The 21,608-nt window shown below is 42.0% G+C and overlaps 1 protein-coding gene and 1 pseudogene across 1 annotated transcript in view; both read left to right on the top strand.

The window, feature by feature from the left end:
• Positions 1–21,608, top strand: part of Gfrl (Glial cell line-derived neurotrophic family receptor-like) — a 259,265-nt gene that overhangs the window by 113,027 nt on the left and 124,630 nt on the right. The gene's annotated exons all lie outside the window — the stretch shown is intronic.
• LOC149499482 (uncharacterized) lies at positions 12,238–13,349 on the top strand (annotated as a pseudogene).

Here is a 21,608-nt window from a genome sequence, read left to right as displayed (position 1 = left end):
TTACGAAAATTGCGCGGACGGAGTAGTATGAAATTTCCCACACTTATAGAGAATATAGAGAAGGACTGCAGAATGTTAATATTTTTTTAAATTATGCATAAGAAATACATTAAATCGATAATAATAAACATTACACACACTACCATGTATTTAACATACACACGCATGCATACTATTTGTTTATTGTCAAACTTTTTTTATTGCTTAAAGTCTGAGGTCAAATTGAGAATAGATTAAATATTGTTTGTTTTTATTGATATTTGTATAAAGTGTAGTCTTGGCGAAATCTCTGATTATAGAAGTGTAATAGTCTTTAACAATTGAATCGTAATAGTGTATTTATAATTTCAATTAGTTATAGTCGAATTTCGACTACCGAAGGACCACTAGTCGTTTAAAATTAATTATATGTATTATTAAGCTTCCAACAATCTGTGTGTAATGTTTATGTTTTAAATATATAGAGTTTTCTCATTCTATGTTGATAGATTTAAAATAGCACAGGCTTGTGTCTGAATTGTATAAAAATAAAATTTATTAACTTTATTGTTGTGGCGGTAGCCATCATACAACGCAAGATAATTGATAGATGCCTGAATCTCGCTTACGACATTTTCAAGATAAAGCGCATATATACAAGTTCCGAACAACAACGTTCGGACCGTCGGTCTACCGAGCAAATATCACCCGCTCGGTGGAAGATCTTCCCTCTGTCGTTAAGCCCCCCAAACTGGTGACCCCGACGTGATCTTCCCTCTGTCGTTAAGTTTCCCCAAACTGGTGACCTGCGACGAGGCAGTGAAGTTGCGTGCCGTAGGACCAGGAAGCGCGGTGAGTCGGTTGCGATGGTCCTGTTGAGGCTGCGATGCTGGCTTGCTGTGGGACGACTGTCAATGACGTACTTTTATCTGCGAGAATGCGGGGATTGTGGTAGCCGAAGTTCTTGATGCGCTAATGATGAATCAGAAGGTTGCGTGTCCACATCTCGTCGCAGGTCACCAGTTTGGGGAAGCTTAACGACAGAGGGAAGATCACGTCGGGGTCACCAGTTTGGGGGGCTTAACGACAGAGGGAAGATCTTCCACCGAGCGGGTGATATTTGCTCGGTAGACCGACGGTCCGAACGTTGTTGTTCGGAACTTGTATATATGCGCTTTATCTTGAAAATGTCGTAAGCGAGATTCAGGCATCTGTCAATTATCTTGCGTTGTATGATGGCTACCGCCACATTGTCGTCATAAACAATTTATTATCATAAAGAACAAAGAAACAATAAAATACATAGTGGTCAATATACTACTACACTTTATCTTTCTTGCTCGTGTTAAAATGAAACGCGTACCAGAATGATTAATCAAATTATTTTATGTTCGCGCAAAAAATAAACAGTCACAAATAATTAAAGTTATGGTTACATTTTGTGTCAATATTACGGTAACTTTAGTAATGTAATGAGTAAATAATGATTAATCTGGTCTTAAAAGTTCATCGGAGTCTACTAAAATCAGGCACGAATAAATACTACCTAAGATTACCAGTTAAGTCTTAAATATAATGACGACTATTATAAAAAAAACACGTATGGCACTCAGGGACTTTCGCGGTAAAGCTATTGCATAACGTTTTTTATCAACTTATGCAATTATAATTAGACAATCATAATTTAATATTAAAACAATAATAAAATAAGCTATATTTATAAACATTAACAAAATCAAAACATTAACTGTCCCATTCACACTTATAAGCTAGACCACGCGAGAGAGAGATGGCAGACTTTTCATGATGCGCATGCAGTGCAGCGTGACGTCGCACGCTTATTCACAAACACTACACAAGCGCAACATCTGAATGTGTTGAACGCGAGCTACATAGTAGGCGGAGTGGGGGGTGTTAGGTTTTATTTTCGTTACGGAATTTCTTGATTCTGTCGCCGCGCTCAAAGCCCGCGATAAAAGCTATGCAATAGCTTAAACACAATTTCATATCGTCACATGTAAATTCACAATCGTTATAAAAAGCAATTTATAGTACATACTAAAGTCACTAGAGTCGATGAATAAATATAAATAAATTTATGATAACGTATTCAAAAGAGGTCCTTTGAAACCTCAACCTTACACAGCGTGCTCTCAGAGAAATCTTATTGTTGTCCCAATGCAATCCAGATTAAATGTAGGTAATTTTATTTAGGTTGTCGCAAATGTTCAATAAAAATGTCTACGGGAAGCTTTTAGCACTAATGAAATAAAATTCGGTGCATTGTTTTTTATCGTATTACGCTCCGAAGAGCAATAAGTGACGATTTCTATTAATCCAATCAACAATACTAACCAAAACTTTGCAATTGATTTTAAGAGGCAGAGTGACTGACAGAGAGGCAGACACTGACTTCTCTTTATCGTAGTACTACTAACTATTTTTTTGTTGAAGAGGGCATTCCTAGTACCTCACACAAAACACACTGAACTTTTTCAGATATTCAGGTCACGTTCAAATCTCACAATTAAATTAGATTGTATGTAGGACGGATAAGACGGAAAATAATCTTCTGCCGTCCACAGATTGATAATAGGAACTTGAAATGGCCTTGGACTATCTTATAATTAACTAAATAGCCCAAACAGATTATTATCGCGGAATTACTTTGAAGACGATAACAAAGGAAGAATTTTATTATGTTACCCGTAAAATTTTCAAGACCAATAATTCACAATAGGATTGTTAATGAAATTAATTGCTATTAAATGTCACTGAACTCGAACAATCGATTTGTAATGTCACTAGATTTACAGTCGACTCAACACGATTGAAATGTGCTCAAATCAACCGGCGTCTTATTATTACACTTGAATGCTCTTTGCTCCGCTCCGCAGATAAGCGTGAATGCGTCATGAACTTTGTTTTCGTAAAATAAATTAGCTTAAAGATAATTCGCTCATCTCCCACAATTAAGATGAAGAACTAAAAAGAAAAGGATTGTGTGGTTTTATGAAACCACGGTAAAAGTGAAACTTTTTTTCACATTATAGACATTTAACTCTGACAAACAACATTACATTAAACACTGACAAAAACAAACAAAATAGCGTGGAGCACTGGCACAAATGAGTAGGTAATAGTCTATACACTACATGGTCAGCTGCTGCGAACTATAGGCGCCGCCATATTGGCCTTTTCTGCTCTGACGAGCGCCTTTCACTTTATCCCTACTTCGCGGCCGCCCGTCACGCGACATGCAACACACAGACGAAAAAGTTTGACTCGATGTAATAATAAAAGTTTCACTTTAAAAATTGAAGTTAGAAAAATCTGAGGAGTCAGAACTCGATGAGCTTTTATAATCGCGGCGGAAGGTTGAAGTCGTCGTGGAATAAAGAAATAAGTGCCCAGAGCACTCGTATTAAGCAATACGACTATTCCTATACTTAAATCTCGCTGGCTGTTACCGACTTTTCTAAGAAAATAGTAATTGACACGGATTCACGAACGAATTCCACGTTGAAGGAATAATATCGCGCAATGAACATCAAAACCACGAAATTTGAAACTTTACGTAATTACTTTTTAGGTCATATTTTAGGCTGGCATAGGTAGGTACCACCGCTCCGCTTCCGCAGAAATGCGCTGCAATTTGAAGGGTGGGGTAGCCGTGAGGCCGTGAGACATTACATAAGAATTTAAGGTTTTACTAATGCGCTGCAAATTGAAGGGTGGGGCAGCCGTAAGAGGCGCATAAGACTTTAAGGTTTTACTAGCAGAAGGTAGCCCAGAGTGTCCGCACGGGTTGGTACCACCGCCCTGCCTATTTCTGTCGCAAAGCAGTAATTCGTTCCGATTCAAAGGGTGAAACAGCCATTATACTATAAAAATGAGCCTTAGAACTCATCTCTCAAGGTGGCGACATTTACGTTGTTGACGTCAATGTGCTCCAATAACTACTTAACACCAAGTGGATCTTCAGCTCGTCCGTGAAAGCAATAAAAAAGGTGGATGTTGGCATTCCATCCATAGGCGCCATTCCATTCATAGGTTTCATTAACCATTAAATACACCTACAATATAGGTGAGGATTATTGCCCCTGTATACGACATAGACAGCTCTAAATGTCCCGTCAACGAGTGCACCAGAAAGGCCGCGGTATGCGAGGAATGACGACGTGTTGTGAAGCGCACCATCACCCGAAATGATGAACCACAACCACTCTTCCAAGAGTGCAAACGACTGAGAAGAAGAATACCACGTGAAAAGCCATTTCATTAGAGTTGTAACTAGAAGTGACTGTAATAGTTATTGAAATATTATCATTCATTAAGCATAATTTCTTAAAAAAATAGAAACATGAAATATATATAGTTTTCTATTTCGTTTTAATAAAAATGTACCACCAGATTCGTTAGTTTACGCATACTCGGATCTTTCGTTTTCAAAAATCAGGAAATCCTCCCAAACAAGTTATAGCGCAAACATCCTCGTTGAAGCTCGGAACAACTATTCACATTAGCGACAACTCTTCATCCCGGCTCGGAGACAAATCTTCGTAGTTCTTATCCCCCTCTCGTCTCCACTTGGCCCTACTGCCCATTCTGGCTGTGGTGACCATAAATCATTTATATTTAAATAGATTAAATTATGTCGCATTTTAGCTTCCATCAAAAAAGTTCTTAAGAAATCTAATTCTTAATTTGCCAAATCTGATCATTCTGATTTTGCATACTTGTTGTTTTTGCTAACGCTAAGGCATTAAGAAAATGATAATTGATAATCCAAAATACAATAATTTGCTGACCGAGGAGTATTTCATAATAGTTCGCTAAGCGAATTCTTACTGCTACTTCTGACATTGGCTCAAGGGAAGTCAATGAAAACATATCCTCATACAAAGTATTAGTATAATTTATCCTTTTGCAATTAGAGCTAAAGGATTTGACTTGATTAGTTACGTAGATTATTTATCCCAATATATGGGTTTCCGAGACATACATATCTATAGAAATAATGGTTTTTAACTTTCATAGTATACATACATGAAACGATGTGTCTGTCACCAGAAGGGTTCCGTGATACTAAATATCGATTATACAGCTCGGAAAACCGAAAAAAAATCCACATATAGTCCAACTTAATTCTCACAAGCAAAAAAACTATGGGGCTTCTATAGTAGTTCCAGCACATTCGACATAAATTGTGGATTCAGTGCGGATAAAGTTAAGTACGTTCGGCTGGTCACGTAGGGACGAGAATTACAGAGAGACACTCTCCAACCAAATTTGAATAGAGGCAGCGAAAAACATAGTTGTGCAGCCACGTTCACAAGGAAAAAGAAAAGAGCTTGAGATAAAAGTGGGAGCTTTAAGAGAAAACTATTCACAAAATACAAAAAAATAAAATAATTACAAATCAATATTGGGTAGGTAGGCAGCGGCCTGGCTCTGCCCCTGGCATTACTGAAGTTCATGGGCGATGGAACCACTCACCATCGGGTGGGCCGTATGCTCGTCTGTCTACAAGGGCAATAAAAAAAAGAAAAAAGATTCTAAGACTAGCGTATTCCAGTTATTAAGCTTAATATTATTAAGATAACTTAATATTAACTCAATATTAATTAAGTCGTTTCTAGGTAGAATAAGATTTTGATTAAAACATTCCGCAGAAATCCAACTATTGCTTGAGTAACTTCACCTCCCTACCAACATTTACATAATATCTTTGTGCATTTACTTGAAGATACTTCAAAGGTAACCAAACGGAAAATTTTCAAGGTATTGTCTTGACTGTAATTCTAACATTTTGATGATGTACGTCGCTAAGTTTTATACCTTTATTCAAAATTATGTGAAATAATTGAAAAATTTGAATGAGCTATGTCCCTTTCTATTACCTTTGAAGGCACTGTCTTTAAAGCGGTTAGTTGCCCTCAATTAAGAAAAATAGTATTGTTATTCGCCAATAGATGTCAGGAAGGGTTGATTATTAAAAACATGAATAAAGCAACATTTTCTGAAAATAAATCGTAGCTAGATCGATTTATCGCCCCCGAAATCCCATGTATACAAAATTTTTTGAAAATCGTTGGAGCCGTTTCCGAGATTCAGATTATATATATATAAGAATTGCTCGTTTAAATGTATAAGATTTGAACGATTACTTAAGTCCCGACAATCCTTCCTTTTAATTAGAAGCTAACGAATCACGACCACAAAGAAAAATATCCGGGAAAGAACTTTAAAAAGTTACCGGTAACATCGTCGCGACTCGGGACTTCGATGTCCGTAAATTGTGAACTAGTTTCCCCTAGTTCTAACAAGACGGGATCCGTTGTTGAGTTTTTAGTTGTGTTGTTCTAAACAAATCTTGTTGAACCTTTGTCCTTTTACGTTTCCAAGCTCTTTTCATTTTAGTCTTGAATCTTTTGGGGGGGACAAAAATTTTGCAAATATACTTTTACATGTACCTACATATGTTTGAGTTGCTAATGGGGTAACAAACCTGTAGATTGAGAGCGAGAGAGAGAGAGAGAGAGGGAGAGAGAGAGAGAGAGAGAGAGAGAGAGAGAGGGAGAGAGAGAGAGAGAGAGAGAGAGAGAGAGAGGGAGAGAGAGAGAGAGAGAGAGAGAGAGAGAGGGAGAGAGAGAGAGAGAGAGAGAGAGAGAAAATATACTTTATTGCACACCATAACACAATTAATAATAGAAAAACAGTCAACAAGCAGATACATTTGTACAATGGTCTTATCGCTAAAAGCAATCTTTTCCAGAAAACCGTTTAATTTACAGAAATTCTGTAAAGGATAAAGATATAGCATTTAAATTAGATTTAATATAAGATTATCATTGACTTTCTAAGAATTTTGTACTAAAATTATTCGTTTTTTTTACACACAAATTCCTGAGGCTCTAAACTACACCTCGTTGAGACTGTAAAATCACTATAATTTCGCATGACGTTTGTTTCCATTTTAACATTGTCATGTTTTTTTTATTATGACATAGCTAACATTCATCTCTTAGTACATATATTTCTATATTCTATAATACAAAACAAGTGAAAAAATTAAGATCGAGTGGAACATAAAAGATCATTCAAGGAGCTGGATTAATTTGCAAAACATAAAAGTGCACTCTCAAAGAAACGTTTCGATGAAATAAAAAGCTAAAACTTCTCAACGGCATCTTCAAGAATGAAGGAAAAAAAGTTGAATTACCTACTGTATCCAGAACGATTCCGCGGAGTTGGAAGAATGTTTTTCCGTTTCTCACGGCGTGAGCTATTGCGAGGATTTCCCGGGTGCAAATTAAAATTTATTATTGTTGAACACTAATCTTGAATTCTGTATTAAAGAAATTTAATTTATTTTGCAGACCGACTAATGATTTTAGTCTTAGTTATTCACTACAATAAAGTTTTGAATGCCACGACCGATGCTGATCTAATTGAATTTTAAACAAAGCTTAGGAAGACCGTTCTCGGAACTGTAACTGTAATGAATTATTATCTCCTTGAAGGCGTTTGTAATCTAATAGCTTCAACCTAATAGTGTATTCCTAACAATAAAGAATACTCTACCGGTACTCAAATCGCAGCAGCTACCACTATTTATAGAAATTGTTTTTAGCTCATGCTTACGAATGATTTCGGAAATGAAAGAATAACATCGTAAATCGATTCCGCAAATATAAATAATCGTAACAGGTATTAAGCAGAGAGCGGTTTGATTGTGCCCCTCGAAGGCTCCGTCGGTCGGGCGTCCTTGGGGTGACCCGGGCATCTGGTTGTAGTGTTGACCGCGGTAAACCATTTACCCTACCCTGATTCTGACCTCGGGGGGATTAGACGCTTGGGCGAGAGTGCAGGGGGTTTGATTGTGCCCATAGTGTTGCTGATGCCCATGAGTAGCAGGATTACTCACCATCAGATGCACCGTAGGTCTGCCTGTCTCAGTCAATTTATCAACTATTATATATACCTTTGGCAGGACACATTGCAGTTCTTAATAAATATAGAGTCAATGTGTATTACTAAAAAAATAAAAAGGAAATGCCCACAAAATAGCCTCACCCTCATAAATTTTAAAACTTCATACAGCAATGTCAATAATATGTATGAAGAATCTTACGGATGAATTAAAACGAGCAAAATTTAACACTGCAAAACACGTTCACGACAAGAAGCTTGAAGAAGCGAATGAAAATTTCAAGTTTCACAAAAGCCAGCTAGCTGCGTTTTATAAATAAAGCTGGACTGTAGATAGAGAAAGCAGTTCTGGCGCGAGCCGAGCTCGTGACGTCACTGTGACCTAGATCCGCCTGTGTCCACAATCATACCCCATCAAACATTCATAAACGATTTTTTTGCACGCTTAGAGAACTTGTTTGAACTGTACTCGTGTACGTTACGAAACCTCTCACTTTTAATAATTATTATTGAAATTTTGCACTGGTGGTAGGACCTCTTGAGAGTCTGCGCGGGTAGGTACCACCACTCTGCCTATATCTGCCGTGAAGCAGTAATGCGTTTCGGTTTGAAGGGTGGGGCAGCCGTTGTAATTATACTGAGATCTTACAACTTATATCTCAAGGTGGGTGGCGCAATTACGTTGTAGATGTCTATGGGCCCCAGTAACCACTTAACACCAGGTGGGCTGTGAACTCGTCCACCCATCTAAGCAAAAAAAAAGTCTTTAAGGTCTATAAAGGTTATAGGTGATTCCAATTTTGGTTTGAGGGGACTTACGATTGAGTTAGTGATTCGTTTTAATAATGTTTATGTGCAGCACGCAATGTAAGCAGCTGTCGCCCGAGGTTAACGTTCTTGAATGACTCGGAGGCGTTCGTTGTACATTACGACTTAACTAAAAACTTCCTGAAAAGAATCGCAACAGATCAATGAGATTTCCAAAACAATTAAATCTCGGTCTAACAAGATTAAGTGAGTATAATTTTTCGTTCATATTCTGACTATGTTATTAACGAATCGTTCCATTAACGGTGCTTTTAGGCAGCACAAGCACCGGTCACCGTACTCGTCGAACCCGTCGCTTGCGACTAAGGGCTCGACGAGCGAATTAACCCATAGACACAGCCCACTGAGTTTCTCGCCGGATCTTCTCAGTGGGTCGCGTTTCCGATCCGGTGGTAGATTCTGCGAAGCGCTGCTCTTGCTAGGATCAGTGTTAGCAACACTCCGGCTTGGGCCCCGTGAGCTCACCTACACACGTTAGGGTGAAGCTGAAATAGCCTCTCAAAGCTATCAGCATAGGTAGGAAAAAGATACGAATCGCTTCGTAATATTTGAACAACTAAGTCCTTTAACCTACTTTTAATTGGCACGAGAATGAAACATCTGGATTGGCAGGTAGCCCGGTAGGGCGTCAGTCCAACGATTTGTGCAGTAAATGAAGCGATATGGCACCATCCAGTTGGATTTATTCCAAAACTTGTAACTGAGATACACGATAAACGGAATGCTTTTCAGGAATCGTTGGGCTGAAGCTGAGTGTTTTATAAGCTTTTGTTAGAGATCATTTTACGAATTAAATACTTAAGTGGTTCTATGAAATCCTTTGTCACCCCAAGAAAAAGACAAAAATTCTAAAATTCTGACTTCTAAAATCGGGGCTACGTATTTTTGTCTTTTTCTTGGTAAAGTTACAGTACTACTTACCCTACAGTAAAGTCTGTTAAGATAGCCACCACCACTTCGTGCATAAGCGATTTCAGCAAACGTTTCTAATGAGAGTTAGATGTTAAATGTTTTATTGGTATAGATTATTGGGCAAAGGAAATTACAGCCCATTTGGCATTAGTAAATAGTAGGTTATCTAATTCCATAGAAACCGCAACTTGCATGTCTCACCCTTGAATGGAATGCATGACACTACATAGCGTCTAAGCTAAAACAGTTCAAACTCGTAAATATAAAACAATGAAACCCAAAAATTTCAACAAACTGTTTTCGTTCCCAAATATTATTCTGGCGTTGCTTAATGTTCGAACTTCGGTATGCATTCAAATAAAGTTGGGCTGTTTCGAGTGAGGTTGGTTTGTTAACACGTTCGCTGCGGCAAGTAAAATCTTAAACCTTTGTCTGGTGCGGCGGCGGGCCAAATTGTGCCCCCAATGATTTTTCCGCCAGTGCGTGGTAGGTCTTTTTCGACACGTCAGCACAAGGTTAGATTAAATTGCTATAACTTTGCGAAAACATAATGTAGGTGAACAGTTTTTGGACTGTTGGAAAAACCTTGAACCCAACTTCTTTAGATTTGATTCGCCCCGGGATCTGCCGAACAGAAAATGAGAAATAAACCAAGGAAAATGGCGGGTCGATATCGACCAGAACCGCACTAGAAAGTATTTTTAGTAGTGATGGGAAAGACAAAAATAAGGGGATATCGAAAATAAAACAGAATTAAAGTAAAGAAATAAAAATTGTTTATTTAATTATTTATTAATGGCTGTCTTTAAAACATTTCGCACAAAGATTTTGCTTGCACATTCTGCAGTACGTTTTAATTTTTTTTACTTTCCTTTTCACCTCGGAACTCTTCATGGTTTCCCGCAGTTTTTCATTTTCTTGAAGGAAAATATCTCCTGACTGCTGTCACTATCACTATCTGCACCGCAAATTAATTTATTTTCCAAAATATTTATCTTTCTTTTGTTGCCTGACATCGTGCCTTTAAATTTAAGGAATAAAAAAAACGTGACGTACGTCAATTCCGATAGCTTGCCCAACACTAACTGGCGAGGCGGGCGCTCTGTGCGGTATCGGGCCGCCAACAGCCTGTTGGGACGGCGGGCCACAATAGGCCTCCTCCCGCACCGAGTTGATATTTTTTACCGTCAGTGCGTGATAGGCCGATAAAGGCCTGCCGTGATGTTTTTATAGGGAACACCTATACTTTTGACCACAATCTCAAATATATATTTGTCTTTGTCGTACCCTTACAAACACCTGAGATAATCGTTCCGCACCAGCGAGAGGGACATAGTTTTCTTCGTCCGCACCAGGTGAAATTCCGCGGCAGGCTGATTTGGGCCTGTTCCGCAGTGAACGTGTTAATTCTAAGTACACATGCAGCATCTGAGGAACTTTACATGTCACGAACTTCGCTCTTCAAAAGCTGTCCTGCTCTGTAATTATTTTATACAGTTACGAGTTCATACTTGATATTGCAATTTGAACATTTCGTTAATATATTTAGAGGTTGTCCACAACGCCTGCGTTGAATCACCAACATCGAATACTTGGAGAAAGAAACAAATCATAAAAGCATATTTTTTTCGATCAACTATTCCTCAGAGCTCCACTTACTTGTTGAGGGCGATAGGTGGAACTTGTTGGTGTAAAACCGAAGACGGAGGAAGAAGTGAACAATTTCGCAAGGGAACGCACCGAAAGTCATCGGAGCCATATTCACGGTGAATCTGGGTACGCAAGACATCCGAAGCTTGCTTAGACGGCACCTCCAACTTGAACTCCTTATCGGGCAGAGTATCCTTCTACCGGATAAGAAAACAAAATGTGTTGTATCCTTCTACCGGATAAAAAAACAAAACGGTTGGTTGGTCTTTCTCAAAGTGAAATCGACTACTTAGAAATCGCTCGCTAATCCCAAAATCAGCATATAGAGCAAAACCAAAGTACTGAGTGGGCCAAGAATCGAGCGAGATCCCTACAACTGTGGTACCACGCCCACTTTTTTTTTTTTTTTTTTTTTTTTTTTTTTTTCGGGTAGAGGGCCGAACCTCCTACGAGGTCCCCGCGCGCCCCTTTTGCCCCGCTGCGGACGTCGCAGCGCCGCGACGTTCTTGCGGGTCAGGGCGTGGCACCATACGGGAGCCCCGTATAGTGCCATTGACCGCACCACCCCCATGTAGAGGCAGCGCGCCACCTGATCGGGACCCCCGACGTTTGAAGTACCACGCCCCCTCCCCCCCCTTTTTTTTTTCGGGCCGGGGGCCGAACCTCCTACGAGGTCCCCGCGCATAAAGGGCGCGCGGAGTATGTGAGACTCAACGATCTGCAGGTGTTGAGAGCAGATCGCGGGCCCAAGGATTTTAGGGCCCACCCACTAAACGACTCCCCTGCACTCTTACACCCGACGTCCGATCCTCTCTGAGGTCAGAACCCGGATGAGGTAGGGGGGTTACCGCGGTCAACACTACAACCAGACGGCGCGGCTCACCCCAAGGACGCCCAGCCGACGGAGCCTTCGAGGCGAATCGAAGGCTCTGAAACGTCGGCCGTCTCGGTACGGCAGCCCGTCAGGCCGCCCAGACGGTGCCGCTGGTGTCCCGGAATACCCCGCTGGACCAAAACCAGCCTGCCGGGTCGGGACGCGATACACCGCCAACCGGTCGCTCTTTCGTAACTCCTTGGCAGCGCACTAGAGTGCTGGTAGCGCGCCGCGCGGCCTCTACCCCCTCAGGTCGCCCCTTGACCTTCACCGGGGGGAATCCGCCATCTACAGGGGCCGGAGTCGAGCAAAAGCCCTTCTCCGGCCCCCGGTTCGGCGGCGACGGTTAGGTGCGGAGAGGGATGAGCTCTCCCTCTCTCGTTCCGCCGCCTCCTTCTGCGAGATGGTGTACTCGCAGAAGTCGAGCATCGCCTACCAGGACCCACCGCTGCCGAGCATCGTGGCCACGACGGTCGGCAGCGATAAGTCCGGTCCTATTTGCGAGACAAGGACACGGCGTTGCTCCAGCCATGCGGGGCAATATGCGAGCGTATGCTCGACCGTGTCCTCGTCGCAGTCACAGTGGTGACACTCCATCGTCGGTTCCCTCCGGGCGATGCGATGCAGGTACCGGCCAAAACACCCATGGCCGGTAAGCATCTGCGTCAACCGGAAGGTGAGACGCCCTTGGTCACGGTTCGCCCATTCCGCGAGGACCGGGCGCACCGCCTCGACGGTCCGGAGACCGGCCGACGGGTTCGCCAAGCGGCGAGACCACGCCTCCAGCACAGACCGCCGAGATTGGAGCCTCCGCGCTCTAATCGCTCCTTCTCCGGGACGTGGTTCCCCCATGTCGCGAAGGTCACATCGCCACGCCTAATCGGTGGCGAGCGCCTCCGCCTCCAGGTCCCAGGAAGGTGTCCCGGCGAGAACGCACGTCGAAGGAGACGGTGCGGTATCCACGGATCGCCCTGACCACGATTGCACGCTGCGGGTGTCGCAGGGCCGCGATGTTCCTGCGAGTCAGGGCGCGGCACCACACGGGAGCCCCATACAGTGCCATGGACCGCACCACCCCCACGTAGAGACGACGTACTACTGCGTCGGGCCCCCCGACGTTTGGCAAGAGCCGGCTCAACGAGCCAGCCGTCGCCATCAGCCGAGGGCCTAACTTCTCGAAGTGAGCGCGGAAGTTTCAACGACCGTCCAATTCGAGGCCGAGGTACCGCAACCCGGTTACCCCAACCTCAACGCGGACGCCTCCAATCACCAGGAGGGCCCCGGGTGGCGGCTCTCTTCCAGCCCTGTGAAACAGCAGGGCCTGGGATTTCTCGAGCGCCACCTCGAGGCCCAACCTCCGAATATTACCGACGACGAATGCCACCCCTGCGCAGGCAAGATGGGCAGACTCATGGTAGTCTTTCCCCCGAGCCATAACTAACGTGTCATCCGCGTAACACACAACGCGTAGGCCCGGGACAGGGCTGTGAAGGGCACCCCGCAGGACCCAGTCGTAGCCGAGCGCCCCCTCCCCCCTGCAGCTGGAAGAAAATGGGTGACTTCCACAAATCCAACATCGCACGCAACGACTCATCGCTTTGGAGTATCGTAGTCATTTAAAACGCCATCTATAGAGTTACGCCAAATAGTATAGACGATTTTGGAGCCAATTGAGAAGATCAACTTCTCCCTGCCAAACGTTGAGGCAACGATGGATAATTTAATAGGATGTAGCAGCAGTAGTTAGAGGTGACAAGGGTCGCGAAAAAGACTAGTATTAAATTAAGGATCCTTAATATTAATGGATTTCATCCAATAAACCATGTCTGACTCTCAATTATACTTTAACCTCAAACCTTTAAACTAATTAAACTCTTCGAGGCACGTTATAAATTAGTTTAAAACAATTGGTACCGCCGTGTTACAGAGAACTAACTTTTGTTAACCTACATATGTATATTCGAATAGCTGGAAATGCTAATTAGGCTTAGAACTTTCAAACAAGAATAATGACCTAAGCGACAGTACACGTTTGAAATAATAAAAACGGCATCATTGGTAACATTCATTGAAACCCATGGACATCACCGATCTATAGGCATGAGGTCGAAGACCCAAAATCATTGTGCTTCGCAGTCACTTTCGGGAAATATTACATGCTTCTGTCCTCAGTTTGGGGGACTGCTTTGACTAGCATTAGCAGATGCTGTAATATCTACAAGTTAAATTGATTTCCACGGTGAAGGACCATCATCTAACATCTATACTAATATTATAAAGAGGAAAGATTTGTTTGTTTGTTTGTTTCGAATAGGCTCCGAAACTACTGGACCGATTTGAAAAATTCTTTTTCCATTAGAAGCCGACATTGTCCCTGATGAACATAGGCTACTTCTTTAAAAAAATTTTTTTTTTTTTTGTTTCGTGTGTGTTTCGCTATCTTGCGGGTCGCTATCTTGTAATAAAAATCAACCCCAAAAATTATAATTTGCATAATTACTGGTAATAGGACATCTTGTGAGTCCGCACGGATAGGTACCACCACGCTGCCTATTTCTGCCGCTAAAAAGTAATGCGTTTCGGTTCAAAAGGGTAATGCGGCCGTTGTACTGTAAAAACTGAGACCTTAAAACTCATATCGCAAGGTCCACTAAATATTTTATCTTGATCTTGTCAGTAATTGCTAGTCATCTCGAATGCCGTATCGCTCTTGTTAGAGCGGTCGTGGTTGTCATCCAGTATCATTGGTGTGGGCAAATGTTATGTGCCTCACGAGCAATCGCCACTCTTCGCGGTTTGTGGTGAGCCTGGTACACTCATGCAAATAGCCGCCAACTGCCGACTTGATCTGGTCGGTCCATCGCATGGGCACCCTTTCACGCTAGTCATACAATGGGTGAAATATACATATGTACATACAGGTAATGCAATAGTATTAATAATCGGACCTGAGGTGTATGGACTCCGCTAGCTCGACACTCGACGATTATCTACAATAGAAACACCAGTTTCTATGTCTCATCCCATACATCGGCGTTGGTACTAGCCCGACCATCGTTTTTGCAATTATCTGCTATTTCGAACTTACCAGTACCTAACCAAATCCGAAAAAACTAGATTGAAGAAATTGACAAAAAAAAACTAACATCGTTTGTGCAAAATACTTATTTGTGGTGACCACGATTTAGGGCCAGGTTCAAACCGACTGTAATCTTAAGCTCCGGCAACTCTCACGCTATCGTGCGTGACCTATTGTACACCTAGCTCAATAGAAAAATGGTTACTATTTACCGCGACCTTATTCGTTTGGCATTAAACGCCATTATTCCTCGTCATTTTTCCCTTTTTTTGAGCCCCGCATTGCGGCAATGCTTGGTATGACAAAAACTTTAATGAGTAACTGTACAAATTTCATAAAAATAAACCAACTACAGTGGCGCCCAAAATAATATCCTAATATTTCGGTTTTAGTGTACAAGTTTTTGGTTATAAGGTTAAAAAGTTTTAGTACTCTGTAACAAAATAAAGACACACAAACTGGCTTCAAGATAATACTTAATTATAGATAAAGAAGTTTATTACGATATTTATTTATGAATAAATTATGGTCGCATTGCTCGGGCCAAGTGCAATGGTATCCTTACCACTCTTCGCTGTGACAATAACTAAATTCTGAAACTAATGACATAAAATATTACTATATTAGTACATACTATATTATACCTCAATTAAAGCCACACCAAAAACTCTGTAGAAATACCGATAATAATAACGTTAAAAGAAGTCAGCTCTATTAAATTTAAGAGGCATGAACGCGTAAAGTCCGAGTCAGGATGGAACCTATTACTGCTTTTCTAAAATACATGACGTTTACTTTTTTTTCTTTGAAATCTGTTGAGTATATGATGCTGAGTGCCATGTATACCAAACTACTAGCCACTGCTGAAAATTCCTCAGATCTCATTTGGAGTAACTATGAGAATACAGCCGCAGATATGTATCGTGCTGCAATAATTTTTACTATCTATCTATCAGCCCACAGACGTCCACTGCTGGACATAGGAATCCCCCAAGCCTCGCCACAACGACCAGTCCTGCGCTGTTTGCATCCAGCATTCTAAAATCCAAAAATGCTAAATTATGCGCTAAACTGAAACTCATAAATTCACACGTAACTAAGCTTGACATGAATTCGAGCTAATTTCAACAAACAGAGATCAAAGACCCGTAACTTTTCACACTCGAATTGGATTGTGAGAACGTCGCAAACTTTTGAAAACATAAAATATCATTACTTGTACATGCTATCTCCAAGACAAAGTATTATGGAAATATTTCAAGGCAATCAAAATACAAATTGCGAAAATAATTTTGGTGCTTAAAATTACAATACTTATGAATTTATTTCAGTGGTAAGATAAGAGCCACCGTCAAGAAACTGGTGTAAACTCACACTCGATTATCATTACTACTTCTGCAACACATCATCGATGCGGTATTGGCTTAAGATAGACTAATGAATGGTCATGAATTAGAGAAGCTCATAATTTCGGGTCGCATAGAGGGCAAGCGCGCCGTGGGCAGTATACCAGCCAGATGGGAGATCTGGTTAAGAAAGCACTTGGTGGTAGTCTGTACCATGCGGTCCATACCACCCATGATCGAACACTGGAGGAGCGTCACATGTGGTCGCGATCCTCAACAGTGAGGTAACGTTATAGAAGATGAGCTCCACTAAATAAGGTAATTGAATTGTGAACCTCAGGTGGTGTTAGGCCATGGCATTAACACTTTAATGCGTATAAGTCCAGGGAGAGAAAGAGAAAGTTATCCTTATTGTACACCAAAAAAATAAATAAACAATGCGATACATTAAATAAAAAAAGTACAATTGGCGATCTTATCGCCAAGAGCTAGATCTCATCTTATCTAGATGTCATCATTTCGAATACCTACTGTTCTGAATATCGTACAATAAAATATTTCATTGACATACGAAGTTAAGGGACTAAAGCTATATAGCAACTATTGCATTAGCGCAAAACTAAAAAGCGCTACGATTGAATTTAGTTGTGTTGAAGTTAGAACATTGTATGATTTTTTATTTGTCCATATCTTCTGGGAACATCCGTCAACTTTTCTATATTTTTATTAAAGTTAATACTTCGCGAAATTTTGTTTTTATTACTTAGATGGGTGGACGAGCTTACAGCCCACCTGGTGTTAAGTGGTTACTGGAGCCCATAGACATCTACAACGTAAATGCGCCACTCACGTGGAGATATAAGTTCTAAGGTCTCAGTATAGTTACGTAAATTGTAGAACGGGCTTTTTTATAGCAATATAATTAGTGATTCTTTGATTGTTTCCTAATGAAGTTAAATCAATAAAACAAATCTAAATACTGAATCGATCATTCGAATTCCGGCGGCTTACAAAGTTTTAACGAAGCCGACAGTCGATCGCGATCAATTCGTGTTTCTATGCATTTTTAACGAGTGCCCAATTAAATGGGCCGCAAGTGTAATGTAGGTCGAATTTGTAATGATCAAATAATTTATCGTCGTTCGTTCTTTATGAATGATTTATTATAGAAATTGAATTTCATGAAGTTTCAACTTCAGTAGAATATGTGGCAATCATGCGTTTCGATGCGAAGGCTGAGTCAAGAGCCACATCTAATGGTGGTGACATTTACAAAGAGTGGGTCGTGGCTCGTTCCCATACATACTATAATTACGCATTTATATATGTATTATCCTCCTCCACTCGTGCTCCTCGTGACTGATAGACATGATCGCCTCGATGTATCGACGTATGTATATATCATTACATATCGTCTTCTCGCATTAAAACTGTATAATCTCAAAACTTACTAATTTTACAGGAGAGTGTCTTAAATGTTTAACATGTGATATTTTTAATATTAATCATCTTTGCAACATTTTTTATTTTATTTCTTACCAGTCACACTATCTGTGTTTTAAAGTAAGATAAAATTATGTATTAATTTTGTTAATAGTAGTCAAAACATAGGTGAAAGTAAAAAAAAGAAGCTAAAACTAAAATACGCTCTTTGGACAGTATTTATGAAAAAAATACTGGTGATACCAAATGATCCGCATATTAACTCAATTTCGAATATTTTTAATACACTTTTAATGCGAAAAGACGATATATACATACATATATGTATGCAATTATGCATTAGTTATTTTTATGGTATGTCACTATTTGTTTGTTTGTTTGCCTACCTATCTGCATATGCTTATTAATTTATTTGATAATATTTATTACATATATTTAAGTTCTTAAGCCTCTAGCTACCTTCGACGTTTTACCTTTTAATATAGCGTAGCGAGCTGAGTAGGACATTTTGTCTACAGCCCGTATCCACTTTCCGGAGGCCGCACGTTTGATTTCCTTCAAAGCTACACGTTTTTGCCTCGGCAAATTAAAAAGCGTCTTAAGATTTTTTATAGACTAAAATAAGTATATTTCGCACTTAGCTTGCGTTTAATTATCAAATCGTAAATAATATAGATAACAATTGTACATTTCTACTTTGCTTTCAAATGGAACTGAATACAGACATAACATAACGCCACCACCACTACTCTATACTATACTATACTATACTACACAGTGTGCTATACATATTTTGTTTGGTATAGACCAATTGTGAAGAACCTTCATTTTATCCTTACGTACTATAATAGCGTATCCAATATTTAACATTATTTTAAAACATAAACGTGAAAGGAAGACTTTTTATTTATTTCTAAGTCTTATTTATCCATCAACTCCTTCGTGAAAAAAGGCTTATTATGTATACTTAAAACACAGGAAACAATAGAGATGAATACGACATCTTATTTTTCTCACGGAAAGGATTTTTAAATTACTTTTTTTTTTTTTTTTCCTACCTATTCTGATAGCCTTGAGAGGCTATTTCAGCTTCACCCTAACGTTAGTAGGTGAGCTCGCGGGGCTCAACCGGAGAGTTGCTAACACTGACCCTAGCAAGAGCAGTGCTTCGCAGAATCTACCACCGGATCGGAAACGCGACCCACTGAGAAGATCCGGCGAGAAACTCAGTGGGCTGTGTCTATGGGTTAGTTCGCTCGTCGAGCCCTTCGTCGCAAGCGACGGGTTCGACGAGGACGGTGACCGGTGCTTGTGGTGCCTAAAAGCACCGTTAATGGATCAGGAGGATCCGTAATGACGTGCTTTGGGCGACGTCGACGGTTTACCATTCGGTCTACTGGGTCGGGTATGTAATTTCCAGCGGCTACGATGAGAGGGTTCTCATGTCGTGCCGCCTTCTCAAAATGGCGCAGCGATGCCGACTGTAGATACTTACTAAGAGAGTCGAGCTCCAGGTCATCGTGGAGATCCACATTCCTAAGGAACCATGGCGCTCCGACGGCTATCCTGCAGAATCGTGATTGAATAACCTGAAGGGATTTCAAGTGGGTGCGGGCTGCGTGAGCGAACACTACGCTTGCATACGTCATGACGGGGCGTATACAAGTTTTGTAGAGAGTTACCTTATTGCGGAGGGACAGTTTGCTTCGACTACAAAGCATTGGATAGAGTCGTCCTAGTATAAACGCGGCGCGGACGCGTACCGTTTTTATATGGGGACGGAATGTCATCCCTCTGTCGAGGGTGACGCCTAGATATTTGACCTTCGAGACCCACGGTATGGGCTGGCCAAAGAGAGTGATGGGACTAACGGCGGAGGTGTTTGCGCGCCTACTACGGAGTGGGATGCTCGAAGTGATGTTCGGAGGGCGACCCCTTTTGAAGAGCACCGCTGCGCTTTTCGTGGGGTTGATGTCTATTCGCCACTTCCGGAACCACTGTCCCATGGTGGCTACTGCGATCTGGAGTCGCCGATGAAGCAGCGACATCTTCCTACACGAGTAGTAGATAGCCGTGTCATCGGCGAAGAGCGCTAGATGGGTCTCCGGAGACCGGGGTATATCATTGATATACAAACTAAATAATAACGGGGAGAGCGCGGAGCCTTGCGGGACTCCGGCAGTCAGTTGACGGGGACGAGAACGAGTTCCCTCTACTCGACATCGAAACGAACGGTTCGACAAGAAGTCTCGTATGATGAGCACGAGTCTGTCTGGCACTCCCATGTTATACAGTTTATAAATTAAACCGTTGTGCCAGACTTTGTCGAACGCCTTCGCGATGTCGAAGAAGAGGGCGCCGGTCGGGATTTGTTTACGCCTATTTAGTCCTATCAGGATGTGCTCCGTGAGGCGGTGCACTTGTTGTACGCACGAGTGTTTAGAGCGGAATCCGAACTGTTCGTCTATGAGAATTTTGTTCGCGGTAACAAAATCCCAGAGGCGTTTCCTAAGGAGCCGTTCGTAAATTTTTCCTATCGTCGAGAGGAGACTAATCGGACGGTAACTAGAAGTTTCGTTTGTAGGTTTGCCCGGCTTATGTATACCGATAACGTCCGCTTCTTTCCACACCGCGGGAAAGATGCAATGCGTCATAGCGGCATTTAAAATTGTAGCCAACATTGCTATCAGTTGGACTGGCAAGAGTTTTAGCGCGCGGTTGTGGATGCCGTCGGAGCCGGGTGCCTTCCTAGGTTGGAGGTTGTGGATCGCGTCTCTAACTTCGTCAGTGGTAATGGGGGGTAACGCGTCCGAGGGCGGCAGGGAAGCTCTGCGCTCGACCTCCCTGTCGACTAACTCGGTGTGTTCGGGGTCCGCGTGTTGAGTACTGGTGGTGCACTGTTCTTGCAGTGCATCGGCCAGCAGCTCAGCCTTGTCATCGTCATCGAATGCCGGTGGTTGGCCTGAAGGGCGTACGAGGGAAGGCATAGTAGCGGTAGTTTCGGATTTGAGAGTCCTAGCTAGTCGCCAGTATGCTTGGTGGGAGGGCGCGAGTTGTTCTAAATAACTATGCCAATTATCGTTACGCGCGTCGCTTAAGCGAGAGTGGACTTCGCGTTGTAGACGACGCATCTGAATCCGGTTTGAATGCGTGGGAAGACGATCGTAGGCCCGGATTGCCGCGTTCCTAACTCTTAAGAGATTCCTAAGATCGGGGGACAGTCTGATGCGGTGGAAGCTGTCCTCCACGTCGACTTCTTTTGAAGATCTAATGATCGCGGAAGAGATGTGATCGGTAATGATGTTTATGGATTCGACGGTGTCCTCGGGGGATGGATTCGAATCCGGGCCGTAAGGGAGGATTGGCGGAGCGGCGTCGGCTAGGCACGTGCCCAGCTTATTCCAATCCACCATGGTCCTCGTAACAGTGACTGGGTTGTGAGGGCGACCGAGCTGCATAACGACAGGTCGGTGGTCTGAGTCGAGCTCTGACATTGCTTCGATGGAACGCAAGCGCAGAGTTACGTTCCTAAGCAATGCCAGGTCTATAGTGCTCGGACGGA

This window comes from Bombyx mandarina, chromosome A1 (genome assembly GCF_030267445.1).
Source record: "Bombyx mandarina strain Sakado chromosome A1, ASM3026744v2".
Taxonomy (NCBI): Eukaryota; Metazoa; Arthropoda; class Insecta; order Lepidoptera; family Bombycidae; genus Bombyx; species Bombyx mandarina.
The sequence above is the reverse complement of the archived record's forward strand: the minus strand, read 5'-3'. Positions and strand labels throughout refer to the sequence as shown.